At 36.0% G+C, this 14,759-nt stretch overlaps 1 protein-coding gene and 1 long non-coding RNA gene across 8 annotated transcripts in view; both read left to right on the forward strand.

Annotated features, from left to right (window-relative positions):
* inaE (inactivation no afterpotential E) overlaps positions 1–14,759 on the forward strand; it is a 74,363-nt gene that overhangs the window by 17,276 nt on the left and 42,328 nt on the right. The gene's annotated exons all lie outside the window — the stretch shown is intronic.
* Positions 959–12,285, forward strand: LOC143265415 (uncharacterized). Its single transcript, XR_013039920.1, has 3 exons — positions 959–2,369; positions 11,936–12,063; positions 12,166–12,285. It is a non-coding gene; the product is annotated as an uncharacterized LOC143265415 (long non-coding RNA).

Raw genomic sequence — 14,759 nt, forward strand, 5'->3', positions numbered from 1 at the left:
CTCAAATTCCAAATTCCCCAAGTTCCAAATTTCCTAAATTCCAAATTCCTCAAATTCCAAATTCCTCAAATTCCAAATTCCCCAAATACCAAATTCCCCAAATACCAAATTCCCCAAATACCAAATTCCTCAAGTTCCAAATTCCTCAAATTTCAAATTCCCCAAATTCCAAAATTCTCAAGCTACCAAAATACTTAAATTTCCAAAATTCTCAAGCTTCCAAAATTTTCAAATACCCAAATTTCTCAAATTCTACATACAAGACGCACCCAGTGCGTCATCGTATACGAAATAATTCATATGCAAGACAGCGTCATCATTCTTGCAATGCACTTGCATCGGTCTCGAATGCGTTACTGTTCAAGTATTCTAAATCGTGACGGCTTATAGGGATGGATTTATATTTAGCCACTTGCATATCGGAGAAAAAATAATATTCGATACACGTGCGTGTATTCTATCGAAGAAAGAGGATTTCATGCGATCGTGGCGGAGCTTTCACGGTCTGACTTCTTTCCGATGCTGCGTCAGCCTTTCATAGCTATCCACAACATTGTTTTAGAAAATGGTTCCGATACTCTTCTGGACATATATACTTGGGTAGCTTTATATATGTGAATCCGTAGCGTACATGTACATCTGTACTTTATATGTAGTATCTGCAGCAGTGCTGAGCAAACTTTATCACGATTAGAGTCATTTTATCTGCGAGAAATATCGAAGAACGATATATTTTAGTGACTGTAGTCGTATTTTATGTTTAGATGTATTAATATAGTATTAGTATTATACTAAAAGAAATGACATATGTATTTTGTCATGTTACAAGTAAAAAGAAGGATGAAAATTACGTCATATTCTCAAGCACCAATTTTGAACGTATTTTCTTTACCCTATCGTACTTTATCTCATAATTCAGGAAGACTATCTTTGAATGTCGTAAGAAGGGATGGTATCTCAAAGAAGGATGAAGACTAGCGTTTTAAGGGTTGAATTTCGATTCGTTCTTTTTGGACATCAAAAAGTCATCCAATGCAAAAGTAATCTGCTCCACGTCCAGAACTTTCGAAGGGAACGAAGCATTACAGTTGCGTTGGTATGCAGAGAACAAGCTCGTCGAATACGTGAATGTACAGGGTGATTCTCGGAACTGGGCCAAGCTATTACTCTTTAAGCTAAAGTTCTCGGTATCAGCCTGTACCACGTTCTGGACTATACACGTTGATTGATGTAACAAATAATTATTGTAGGAAATATACGTCTTACTCAGAATCAAGTCAGCTACCCCCCATTTCAGGGACCTATATTAGTTGTGAGACACCCTGTACATCAAAATATTTAACTAGTGGCGCATAGTGGCAATAGTGGCACATATGACCTTCTATCAGAGAATCAAACTTTCTTCAAATAGGTCAAAGTCCCTAGAAAAATTGTCAAACCCGATGGCTGAGAACCCTTATGAAAAATTAAAAAAGAACTCCTGTAAAAGATATGAAAGTTGTAGGAGATAAATCTTACGTTACCATATGAATAACCATATGTATCATTTGTCTTTATTTAACACGTTGACTGCCACACTAAAGTAATATTCAATTGCATCCAGTAGTGTTTTAATTCTTAACCAATTTTTTAAAATATTTGCACAATATCTTGTTACATTTATTTTCCATAGATTCATGTAATTAATGCGAGAATTTGCGGTTAGCAAAGTGAATAAATTGTTAAGAATATACATGTTAAATCGGTGTAGATACTCAAGTGTCACCCATATATGGGTGACGTGGCAGTCAACGTGTTAAGAAAGAGTAGTAACCTGTCCGTATGCTCAGAATCAGCCTGTACAGATATATCGAGTGTAATGAGTACCGCGTTCTTGGCTATGCACGATATCGGGACAAAATGCAGCATGTATGCAGCTCGTAATGGGTGGACGCGTAATAGTTGCGGCGCGTACACGCGTTTAACCGCGAATTCTCGGCGAGAATATTTCGCCGCGGGTGCATTTCATGATTTATGAAAACTCACGGCCTGGCTGAAAACGTAAATAGAACATCCACGACGAAAGACGGAATCTTGGCGAGAAAAAGGTGAACGCGACACACGTTTCACGCCAGTCTGCCAGAAACGACCGACTATCAAAGAGTTCGGGCGATCAAAAAATTTCGTCTTTTAACGGGATCGTTTGATGGAACGTATATAACTCGAGAACATCCTTCGGAGTTACGCCAGAGAGGAGTAATAAAACGGCGAAACTGATTAATCGTAAAAATGCAGGCTTCGTCCTGCGTAAAACGGAGCGCTCTTGTTTATATTCGGCATCGTGGTGAATGAAATTGTAGGATACGGAAATTAATCTTCATGGATTAATGGTAATGGATTAGGTAATGGTAATGGTAATGGTAATTCATAAAGGTTATGGTGATGACAAGAAACTCCGGACATTGTGATTCTTTTATATTGATATAATAGTAATTTGCATGAAAATTCCTGAGTGTCAGTGTCTCAGAGGTTTGACAAATTCGATAATCTTAAATTTGTCAAGTACCAAGGTTCCTAAATTGTTAAGTAACTCCGAAATTCTCAAAATCCCAAACTCCCAAAAAACTCTCTAAATCCCCCAACTATCAACTCTCTTTCAAAAATCCCCAATTTGCAAATCTGAATATCCAAAAAAGCTCCACCTTACTTGTCAATGTTATCAAAATTTCATTAATGCGGAAGAAACCGTGTAGTTTACATTTCACGCGCCACGAGGTTGGGTTCTCCCCAATATCTTGTTCGTTCGCATGATTCTTTCATATTACTGAAACGCTGGCCTGTTTCATATTTATTAATCCAATTTGCATCTAAGCAGCATATTATACCGGCGTTTCTCGCTTACTTTGTGTCTCCCAGCGCGAAATGTTGCACGCATATTAGTATGCATTGTTACACATTTCACCTGTGAAGACAAAGCGACGGAGCTTATGAAAATTTCCTGTAATATTCTCTTTTTTTTCTTGTTGATTAATGCCATTTGTTAAACGGAAAACCAGATGTTCCGTTTGCGTCGTAATTAGCTTATAATTATGGAAACGGAAAACAGGAAACAATGACAGGGTAATTGGTCCTTTGGTGAGTTTTACGAAATCTATTAGCAAGTCGATGTTGTGTTTGTCGCGGCAAACATGTTCCATAGTGTCAAGTAATTATTTCATTTATTATATATGTTTTGTTAGATTTATTATTCAAATTTGCGAATAATTGTGGGATGCCCTGAACTGATACTTTTGGAGAATTTTGGGACTTAGAAATTTTGAAAATTTTATGAATTTGGAGGTTTTGAAATTTGACTTAAGAAGTTTGAGACATTGAAAATTTAAGAATTTGTAGGTTTGGAAAATTTGGAGATAAGGAAATTGAGAATTGAGGGATTGGGAATTTGGCATTTGGGGAATTTGGAATTTGGGATTTGGGAAATTTGGAATTTGGGATTTGGGAAATTTGGGATTTGGGGAATTTGGGATCTGGGAAATTTGGGATTTGGGAAATTTTGGATTTGGAGACTTTGGGATCTGGGGAATTTGGGATTTGTGGAATTTGGGATTTATGGAATTTGGGAACTGGGGAATTTGGGATTTGTGGAATTTGGGAACTGGGGAATTTGGGATTTGTGGAATTTGGGAACTGGAGAATTTGGGATTTGGGGAATTTGGGATTTGTGGAATTTGGGAACTGGGGAATTTGGGATTTGGGGAATTTGGAATCTGGGAAATTTGGAATTTGGGGAATTTGGGATTTGTCGAATTTGGGATTTGTGGAATTTGGGAACTGGGGAATTTGTGATTTGTGGAATTTGGGAACTGGGGAATTTGGGATTTGGGGAATTTGAAGTCTAGGGAATTTGGGATCTGGAGAATGTCGGATCTGGGGAGTTTTGCGATGTAGGGAATTTTGAATTTGTGAAATTTGGGATCTTTGAGAATTTTTAAATTTGATAATTTGGAAGTTTAGAAATATGATAAATTCAAAAGATGAAAAATTGTGAACTTGGCAATTCTCAAATTCTACAATCGAAAACAACATATGTCTCCCGTTTACCGCGAAATTCGAATCGTAAAATCGTACCAAGTTATCTGCCACTTTCTGTTTTCCATCGCGATCAACAACGATTCCTGTAACTTTGTTCTCCTTTATCGGTGTTTGTTCTCGCAATGTCTGTTGTTTATAAAAGAGTATTTCGGGAATCTCGCGTGTTCTTTGTTACTACTGTATGGAGAAATCTTGTTGAACGTTCGTGAACTCGATTGAACAAGAATCATCTGTCCTGCGGTGGCACCAATCGCTATAATCGCTGTCTGTTAGCTATTATTACGGTTTATTAGAGCTTCAAGTAGCTTCGCGAACTAGGAGAGTTGCAGTAAATCGATAAAAATAATCTTGACCAGACTTCGACGATGCTCGATTAATCTTCAAATTAAATTACCGTCAAATTTACGAAATTAAAATGTCTTTTTACAAAAATATGTTCGAGACGAACCAATTAGACTTTTAAAATAAAAATACGAGAATAAAACGCAGTCGTTCTGAAAATAACATATTGCGTTTAATATGAACAAATATTTATTCAAATTAAAAGTTATCGGTTATTCTTGGAATAACATTGTTTTATTAGAAACTCTATATTTTCTTAGACTTTTAAGTAAGTTTAAGAAAATAAGTTTTAAATAAGTGTTAAAAATATGTATAACGAATAAAGAGACAGGTAATTTATTATCTTCAAATATTTTTATTTTATTTCAAATTTTATCCACTGCAGAGAGGAGCGAGATAATAGAGAGTACCTCTTTGTCCGATATCTTTGTTGCATCTTCCTTATTCTTTCCCCAGTGTTCATTGAAACCCATCTTGTATCTATCACCGGATGATTTATTTCGTGCAGTATTCTTTCACGAATTTTTGTTTCCTATTCTTTTGTACACTCTCGTAATAAATGTTTCGCGACACAAATTAACGATGTTGAATGTTACGAACGCCTCCACGAATTGTTCTAATTTTATTAAAAAATATTTGAACGATTTTGAGCGACAACGCGCGAAAGTTTCGTAACGTGGACCGTCATTTTTAGTCGACGTTTGTACGACTGGTGGTTACGGAAATAGAATGTTTTAAAATTTTCCTTCCGAAGCGGATGCAGCGAGATGGTTTCGTAGCTCTCGACGCATCAAAGGAATTGCTTGCTTTTACGCTTTTCCATCGGTATTCGTGAATTCGAGAAATTATTCTGTTCCCTTTATTGGCTAAACGAGTTTCCTTACGAAACACCTTCTACCTCATTAACTATCGCTATTGTTGTACCTGCAATTGTGATACCTAATTCTGCATCGAATATTTCTCGTTTCGAGGTATTTTTGAGGTGTATCAAAAAATATTTCGATTATGAAAGACCACGTTTCTTTTGCAAAAAAAAAACGGGCAAAGTTATGCAGAATGTTGATTGTATAGTTCAAGGCCATCGAAATGATTACGCATGTGATGCGTTGAAAATATTTTTGCGAATATCTCTAAAATTAAAACCAAACTTATGTGTGTACAGAAAAGTTCTTGTTTTCCACAACATATTTCAAGGTTATCGAGATGTACTCTTTTTTATAAAATACCCTATGACATACACTACCGTCCATAAGTATCCGGACACCAGCGAAATATGCATTCGCGTTGCATGAAAGTTATTCAAGTATCTGCAACAGTAACTAAAATCGATTTTTTTTCTGCGAAGGTCAGAATACTGGAACGTTTTTCGATTGATAATTCTCGTTTGGAACTCATATCTCGATGGAAAAGAAGCTACAGACGAACTAAACCGAAACTGTCGAGTGCGTAGCGTTACCTCCATTCTTATCTCCATTGAGGGAACCTAAACATCTACCAACAGTTTACAAACACTTGAAACATATCGAAGAACCCTCTGAATACGTTCTGCACCATAGAAATGAAACACAGTAGAAATTAAAATTTTTTTTCGAATCGAAAGCGTTTCATTAGATTCACAAATTTGGACTTTGTACTTCTGGACATGAATTTTACTTTCACACTTTCATTGTATAATTTGTACTTAAAAATGAATTCTATTACGTTATGACATCTCGAAAAAGATAATAATAATTATTACAAATGATATGATAACCCTAAATATCTTTCGTACAAAGTTCAACTGTGTTTTATGTAACGAAACCAAGTGTCCGCATACTTATAGACGGTAGTGTAAATAGTAAAGATATACTAATATCTAGAAAAATTATTTTGCTATTTAAAATGTTTCCTCAGATACAACCGAGTGCAAAGGATTATAATTCGAATAGTCTTCTAAGAAAACAAGGTATCGAAACAGTTTTACAAATTTAATCTTTGTACAAGAAAATTTTAGCGCGAATCGATCTAAGCGCGGAAGGTTTAATTTAAACTTATGAGTTTGTTAGCGTTTGAATTATTCCGGCGCTGTACTTTGTGCCGCTGGAACGTTAATGAAGTTGAACAAAAGTTAGTTACGATGCTGCATAGAAATTTCGAAAAGAGACATAATACGTAATCATTAACGTCGCGAACATTCTTGAGATTTCAGTAACAGAACGCTACTGAAAGTACAAATTTGCAGAACAAATATTCCACCATTGAGACATTATCAAAGCTTTAAAGCTCTCGTGTTTGAAGTTCTCGTACGCAGTGGTCATAAGTTACCGTTTGTTTGGAAATCGATTTGGTCGTTGTTGTTAGATTTATGGAGAGTTCGAAACGATGACACGAAAGTTTGTTTTCTTTTATTATTTTGTAACGTGTAGTACTGATGTACGAATACTGACCATTACGATTCTTTTTTCTCTGGTAATTGGCAAACTAACGGTAGGCACTGTTCCAACTTTCTGTTGGTCGGAATACAATATGGAGTTTACTCTTTGAATGCACATCATACGAAAATGCGATTGTATGTTGGACAAAGAATCTTTCTTTGTACTGTTACATTATTATTCTGCAGTACTTCTGCATTTATTGTATATACTAAAGAATGATTTATATACCGTACTATTTACAAAAATAGAAATTATTGTAGATTGAAAATATACAGGGTGTCTCACAATTAGTGTAGGTCCCTGAAATGGGGGTAGCTAATACATTTCATATATTCTGTATGGAATTTATGTCCGAGGATAGTGGAGATAGATGTGACACTCTTGGACAATTAGGATTTGGAGTTAAGTTCAAATGATTTACAGAAGCAATTGAGCTCACAAAAATTTAAGGTGTGAAATAATAAATAAACATGTCGGTGCAATGTTGGTCGATTCTGATAGGAAGGATGGTAATAAATACGTTCGTTTATAAAGGATACTATACATCATATGGTACAATACTCAGTGGTGTACAATTTATCTGCACAATATTCTTGGTCATTCGATACTGCAAGCACAATAAAATAACTGTACAATGTGAACGCGTAAATTTTTTGTCGTGTCACAGTCAGTTCTTTAGTTTTTACTAAATTAACTGTGAAATGTCGACATGCTTCAGTTGTTTTCAAAATAACGAAGTATTTTTTTCATTCGAATAATATTGAATAATAGTTCACAGTTTCTTTCAGTAACTTCCAGTAAATTTTTATCCAAAGTTTTTCACAATAAAATTATTCGTCATTTGCAACAATAATTCTGTTATTTAACACGAGAGCAGGTAATATTAAACGTGTATTAAAATTGAAAATAAATTGAAAGAACAAATGAGTAACATGCAAAAAATAGATTAACATACATAATTATTTTTTATCTTGATAAGAGTGCATTAATATTTCAATAAAAGCACGACAATCGTTTCTGTTATTCAATACGTTATAATACTGCAATAAAAACGCTCTTGTGCCCTGTGACATTCTAAAATTATAATTATTTAGATTACGATCGTGCAATTTTCCATTCTAAATATTTTACGTTACTGTCACATTAACACAAAATTAATGCTACAGTAGACTCTCGTTATATTGTCACCATTTATATTAAAGGTGAACAAATTTTTCCCTGCATAACGTCAAATACTGTTCTACTTATATCATTTCTAAAATACGTGTCGAATTTTGTTAAAACTTAATCGAAAGTTATGACCTATACGTCACCGACGTATTTGGTATGTGTTGACATTCACCGGTGAAAGTCGACATTCTCCAATTTCGCTCTTTCACGGTAACATATCTATAACATAGATTCAATGTACTATCTACAATTTCACTGAACGATCATAACGACGAGACATAAAAAACTAAGTGATCTCCTTTAAGTTCATTAACGCCCTCACGCGTTATTGTGGTAATTGCTCGCAATTAAAAGTGCAGTTTATTCCGTGGTTGATAGTAAGAGCGACCTTAAGTTAACGAGTTAGCTCGTCTTAAAGCAGGGTTTTCTCGTCGGCAGGGAACAAAGGTGTAACCCACGCGAAAGATCGATACCCGTGATTATCGACTTGAGCAAATTGGAGGGAGTGCGAACCCCCTTAATCAAGCGGATGCGTAATCTAACGCGGGACCCTATCTTGCAGACAGAAGCGGACGCAAAATAAAGACGAGGCGCGGGATTCGTTGATTCGCGCTGATTATAGAATCAGCTTCGAAAGGAACGTATGAAATGAAAGCGTGTTACCGCTCATTGATCCGCGCCTACTTATTATGCACGGTGTAAATGAAATGGGGGAGCAAATTGCGCAACCCTGGATGATTATTCTATTCCGTTCAATGAAAAATTATTTCGTGGAATACAAAAATGCTTTTCAAAATCTTTTTAAATATGAATTATGTGGTGCTTTGAGAATTTGATTTCGGGATTCAGGAATTCGGAGATTTCAGAATTTGGGGGTTAGGTGAGTTGGAAGTCTGAGGATTTGGAAATTTGAGGATTGAGGGGTTGGAGGATTGTGAATTTATAGATCTGGGGATTTGGGAATTTGGAGATTTCAGAATTTGGGGGTTAGGTGAGTTAGGAGTCTGAGGATTTGGGAATTTCAGAATTGAGGGGTTGGAGGATTGTGAATTTATAGATCTGGGGATTTGGGAATTTGGAGATTTCAGAATTTGGGGGTTAGACGAGTTAGGAATCTAAGGATTTGGGAATTTGAGAATTTATAATATTATAAAGTCGAAATTTGTATACTTTGAAAATTATACAAATTTCAAAACTTGTAAATGGGGGGATACAACGACCCAGAAATCTGAGCGTTGAAAAGTGCCCTCAATAAATGCACAGTCTTGAAACGTCCTCGAAGAACACCAACGTCGACCTTCGCTACACAAAGAATCCTGATCTACATGCTCTCCGATGCGTTCTAAACGAACTCTAAAAGTTTTGGCGAGGAAAAGAACGTAGTCGATTTACGTAGCGCAGTAGGCTCAGGGCAGGGTACTTCTGCCGATTCGGGGACAAAGGACCATTTATCACAACAGGGTGGCCGGGTGCAGCCCCAAAAACGCGCGTATCGACCCCGTGCACGCGCGATTCAGAAAACCGAAGGGGAGTATCGTTGAAGGAGCCATGAAAGGGTCGTGTGGGTGGATTTGCATCGATGTCGAGCAGGGATCTGCACCCTCCCTGTAACGTAAAACAATTCGGCGTTTGACGCAGGACACGTTTGGTGTACGCGCAAGGACGAACGGAAAGAAAAGAGAGAAAAAAAAAAGATAGAATCGACCGACATGACAGTCAACGTGGTCCTAAACCCTCGTAGGATGCGTGGGATGTTTGCGAGCAAGGGCGAGCCCGAGGGCGAGGGTCGAACCGTCGATTGGACTCGGAATATTTCGGAAATTTCTTCGCACACCGGCGACTTTAATTAAAATCGTTAATGTGTGTCGCTTCCAGCACCATCGAATTTTACGCTCGTTGTTTGGTTTGAATTTTAGCTGAATTTGGTGTAGGGGTTTGAGGACTTGGAGAGGCGGAAATTTAGGGAACTGAAATGTTGAAAATTTGATATAGCGGAAAATTTCGATGTACAAGCTATTTGGAAATAGTTCATATCTAAACTCAAGTAGTTATCCACAACTTAAAAATTTGAGAAGTAACATCAAAAATCTTTAAATTTCTAATAAGGTTGCATACAATGATTCTCCTCAAAAAGCAAATCAATGACATTACATTCTCAGTTTCACAAAAAAAATATTAAAAATCGTTTGTACGAGAAAACACATCAGGGTCATTGAGAGCGGCGCCCTAAAATAAATGATTAAGTCGAATATAATAGTCAGTTTCGTCGAACGATCCCGATCGTAAAATTTTACGAACTTTCTAGGCACGGCTCGCACAGTCTAGGAACAGGGTAAAATTACCATCGAATGAAACGTTCGAAATTACGTTCGTGAAGCTGATAACAACTCCGCGCCTACAGTAGGAAAATAACTTGGCGATCGATCGTAAATCGCGGCTAATCGCTAGCTGAAAGAGCGCAATTAGAGAACTGTCGGCATTATACGCGGCGTTATCCGTGGTGAAACGTGGTAGACAAAGACGTTCGTTAAAAGTGTAATACCAGCAGTATTTATTGGAACGATTATTAATTACAACGACGGGCCAACGATATTGATCGATGTAAAATGTCGATGGAAAAAAGAAACAACGTGGATCGCATTGCCCGCGCGGTACCTGGAAGCCATTAAATTGCTACCCCTGTTGGCGTTGATTAAAAATGTAAATTAAACCGTGGCTTATATTATAAAAGCGCAACATGCGTCTGTTACGTGCAAATTTACATTCCTGAATTAACGTGACCTCGATTTTCTTTTATTCTTAGATATTGACATTCTTTGGATTATTTACGTCTTGAAATTTCATTGATATCTGGATCTAGACATTCTTCAAACGTCTACGGAGAAATTTTTAAATTACTAAAGTTGCAAATTTTAAGATTTTTCGTTTGTTTTACATGTTGAATTACTTCGTGAACTTACATAAAGTTTAAATTAACTCTTGAAAAATATTGCCAGCCCCTAATGATGTAGACGTACGGTTTAAAGCGTCAAACCACGCGTCATGAACACAAAATCGATTTTCTTAAACAATCGTTCGTAACGGAAGTAAAGATTGCGTGAAATATCACGGTAGATCCCCCTGTTTCGACCACTGGGGATAGCTTTACTTGATAGCATCAAATTGTCATAAAACACGGAATTTCGTTGGTACCGTCGAACACGGTATAGTCGGTTGATCTATTCGCGTGCACGACGATACTCAGCTAGCATAACCGCGTTTCTAGTTGATCGTAGATAGTTGGTTTGCCGGGAATAAACAGTAACCGTATACGATAAACTGGTACGAACGGTTGTGGCCCACTTAACTAAGTCAATTTCCGAAAGAACAGGTTCGCACCGTTCTAACCACGTCGATAATTAATAGACTTCGATGCGCGGACGCTTAATTTGTGATTTCTCGTGGCACAGAAAATCGTTTGGCCGTGTAACTTTCCTTGCCAATATATCGAACCTATCAACACGATTTTTTTTTTAATATCATCTGCATGCACGTGCGTGACGGCTGCATTGGAAATCGATTTCCAATTTTTATTTTATTTCATGGGTTCTTTCGTAGAATTATTGTTACAAAATTTCTTCATGCGAATGTTCGTATGAATACGTATTTTCAAATTCATATTTTAAGTACATACTTTCAAATTCATACTTTAAGTACATACTTTCAAATTCATACTTTAAGTACATACTTTCAAATTCATATTTTAAGTACATATTTTTAAATTCATACTTTGAGCGCATATTTTCAAATTCATACTTCAAGTACATTTTTTAGTCAAACAATATTCAAATGTATTATATACATTTTATTTTCACTGTTATTACTTTATTGAGCATTTAATAAAAAGCAAGAAGAGTGTTAATTAAGTTGTCCCACAGTAATGTACAATTTCATTATAGATTTTAAAAATGGAGGAAATATTATGGATGTTTTCGATGGTTTTAATGATAACGGTAATATGGTACACTCTTTGTAAAGGTAGAAGCGTAGCAATCAATCGATGAATCTTATCGTGAATAATCTCAGGGTACGAGGGAGTACGACCTTCGAAAAGTTAAATCAATTTTCATCCAGTCACCGTCGAATTTTATCGCTGCTTCTTTAATAACGTGATTTCTATCTTTGAAAGATAAATCTTGGACGAGGTCGAGGAAGATCATCAGATTTTGATGAATATTGGAAGAATCTACTCGACCATTCTTACGAGTGGCTTTTAATTATGAGCTGCAATTTATTTTAGAAACATTGTGCAATGAAATAAATTAGAAATAAAATATCGTTTCAAGTGTACTTATATTTCACTAAGACTAGATCGTAGAATGGAATAAAATATAAAAATATATAACTTGATTGAAAATATAAAATATAAAACTTGATTGAAATTCCACCACGATTTAATATCACTGTCCACAACATAATTTGACAATAAAAATATTCCAACGACAAATTTATTTCTGTAAACAATCAAAGAATTCCGTTGCAGATATTAGAATTGAAGTTGAGATAACCGAGCGATCGCGTGTTGCCAGATTAAATAATAAATTGAAAGGTAAATAGAATCAGAATGATAAACAAAGCAGAGAGATAGATCCGCAGCATTGAATATTTCATCGACAATATGAAGGATTCAGATTAATCCTTTGATTACGGTTGTACGATTACATTGGCAGGTGAGCTTGCATCGATAACTGCACACGCGATTTCACTCAGAAATTCAAGATGGCTCAACATCCGAGTTAACTAATTATGCATCCCCTGATCGATAGCGCGGTTTAAGCAACGGCGAATATCGCTGAATTTTTACCGAAGATTTATGAATAATCAGAAGATGTCTGATAACGGAACTTATCACTTCATCGCGTCGACGTCCAACTGAATTATTAATGTCTCAGCCACTTTTGCTTTATGTAACATAGGTTATATGAGGATCATGCGAAAAGTTTAATTCTTTTGAGACGTATCGGAATACTTAATATTAGGAAAAATAAAGTGAGTGTGAAACTCAGAAAACGTGGATATGCAAATATTTGTAAATTTGCAAACGTGGCTATGAAAATACTAGCAAGCACGGAAATTTGAAAATATAGATAATTCATATTAGCCGGTATCCGGAGTAATTTCCCGAAAGCATCAGCTCAAGTAACTCCAGTTAAAACGCTCGAATAGTTAACGGAAGTCTTAAAAACCACTTTTCCGTTTCCCATAACGCTTCAAACTAATCTTCCTCTCTGATATACGCAAGTACTTCCTTCTCGGTCGAGATAAAAGTGTCGGTTAAAATTAGAACAACCAGAATTACGGTTCTCTGTGACTTTACTAAATCTTCCTAGGGGCTTTCAGTTTCACTAAATGAGTCTGTTCCTTATTTCTGGTCGATCTCTGCCGAAGATATAGCGTGCATTTCGGTCGGAAATGGATGATCGTCTGTCGTCAGAAATGCAGTAGAAATAGTTGTGTGCAGGGCCGAATTAAAAGGGAGACAAAGTGGAGCTTTAAAATTCTACTAATAAAGGAACTCTTCTGTAATACTATATGGATGATCAAACCTTGACAGGATTCGATGACATAAAAATACCGTGAAATAACATCTATACTGGACAAATTTTATTAATTTAATTTATGATTAATTTAAGACAGGAAGTATAATGAACATGACCGAATAAAAACTCCTTTAATATTTTTAATATAAATTACCTGTTATAGGAAAAAGTCCTCCAATAAATTTTTTGCGATGTACAACTTCAAGTATCGGTTTTCACTAAATCTTAATCCGAGCCAGAATGTGGCTAATTCACAGGAATTTCAAGTGGTCCGCACTGAAATCTCGAAGTGTATCAATGAAATTCGATTAAGGAAAGAATGAAAAGAGAAACGACGGCTATCCAATTTCCCGCGTGCAGAATCATCCGAACAAAACACTATATCCACGCAATTCGAACAAATTGATCGATCGCCTATATGGCTGTGACACTGGATATTTCCGTCGCGAAAGTATTTTGTGATCATCCGCTGGAAGAATCGAATGTTACGTCAAAAGGCCATCACAATTATTTGATGAATGCAAATCGAATCAAATACTTCATTCCCCCATCTGCGTCGACGTATTACTAATAGGATCTTTGTCTCGGATCAGTCCTATAATTTTATTACCCAGCATTGAATATTTAATGCTTAATCTTCTCATGATTTTATCGACAATGAGACTGTATTCTGTATTTTAGCATGGATATTTATTTTTATTGGGATTATGGCGAAAGTACACTACCGTCCATAAGTATCCGGAAGTATCCGGATCGATTTCCAAAAAATCGATTTTAGTTACTGTTACAGATACTTGAATAACTTTCATGCAACGCGAATGCATGTTTCGCTTGTGTCCGGATACTTATGGACGGTAGTGTATGTCAGGATTCTTATGTTCTTTAATTTAAAAGATTTCAAAGATTAAAAAGTATAAGGTGCCATATATTCAATTCCTAAATTTCCTAAAACTATCAAAACTGTAAAGAAATGTGAAGTGATGACAAACGAAAAATGTCTTCAAATTTGAACGAAATAAAATAGCAAGAAATCAGCAGAAAGTTGAAATAGCATTGAAACGTTCGATTCGGAGCATCAAGATAACTTCTCGTTTCAATAGGTATCTTGGAAATGGTGTCGATTACCGTAGGGGTTAATTGAATAAGGATCATGTTAATAGAATTTCGAAACCAAGCACGTACG

This window comes from Megachile rotundata, chromosome 1, assembly GCF_050947335.1.
Source record: "Megachile rotundata isolate GNS110a chromosome 1, iyMegRotu1, whole genome shotgun sequence".
Taxonomy (NCBI): domain Eukaryota; kingdom Metazoa; phylum Arthropoda; class Insecta; order Hymenoptera; family Megachilidae; genus Megachile; species Megachile rotundata.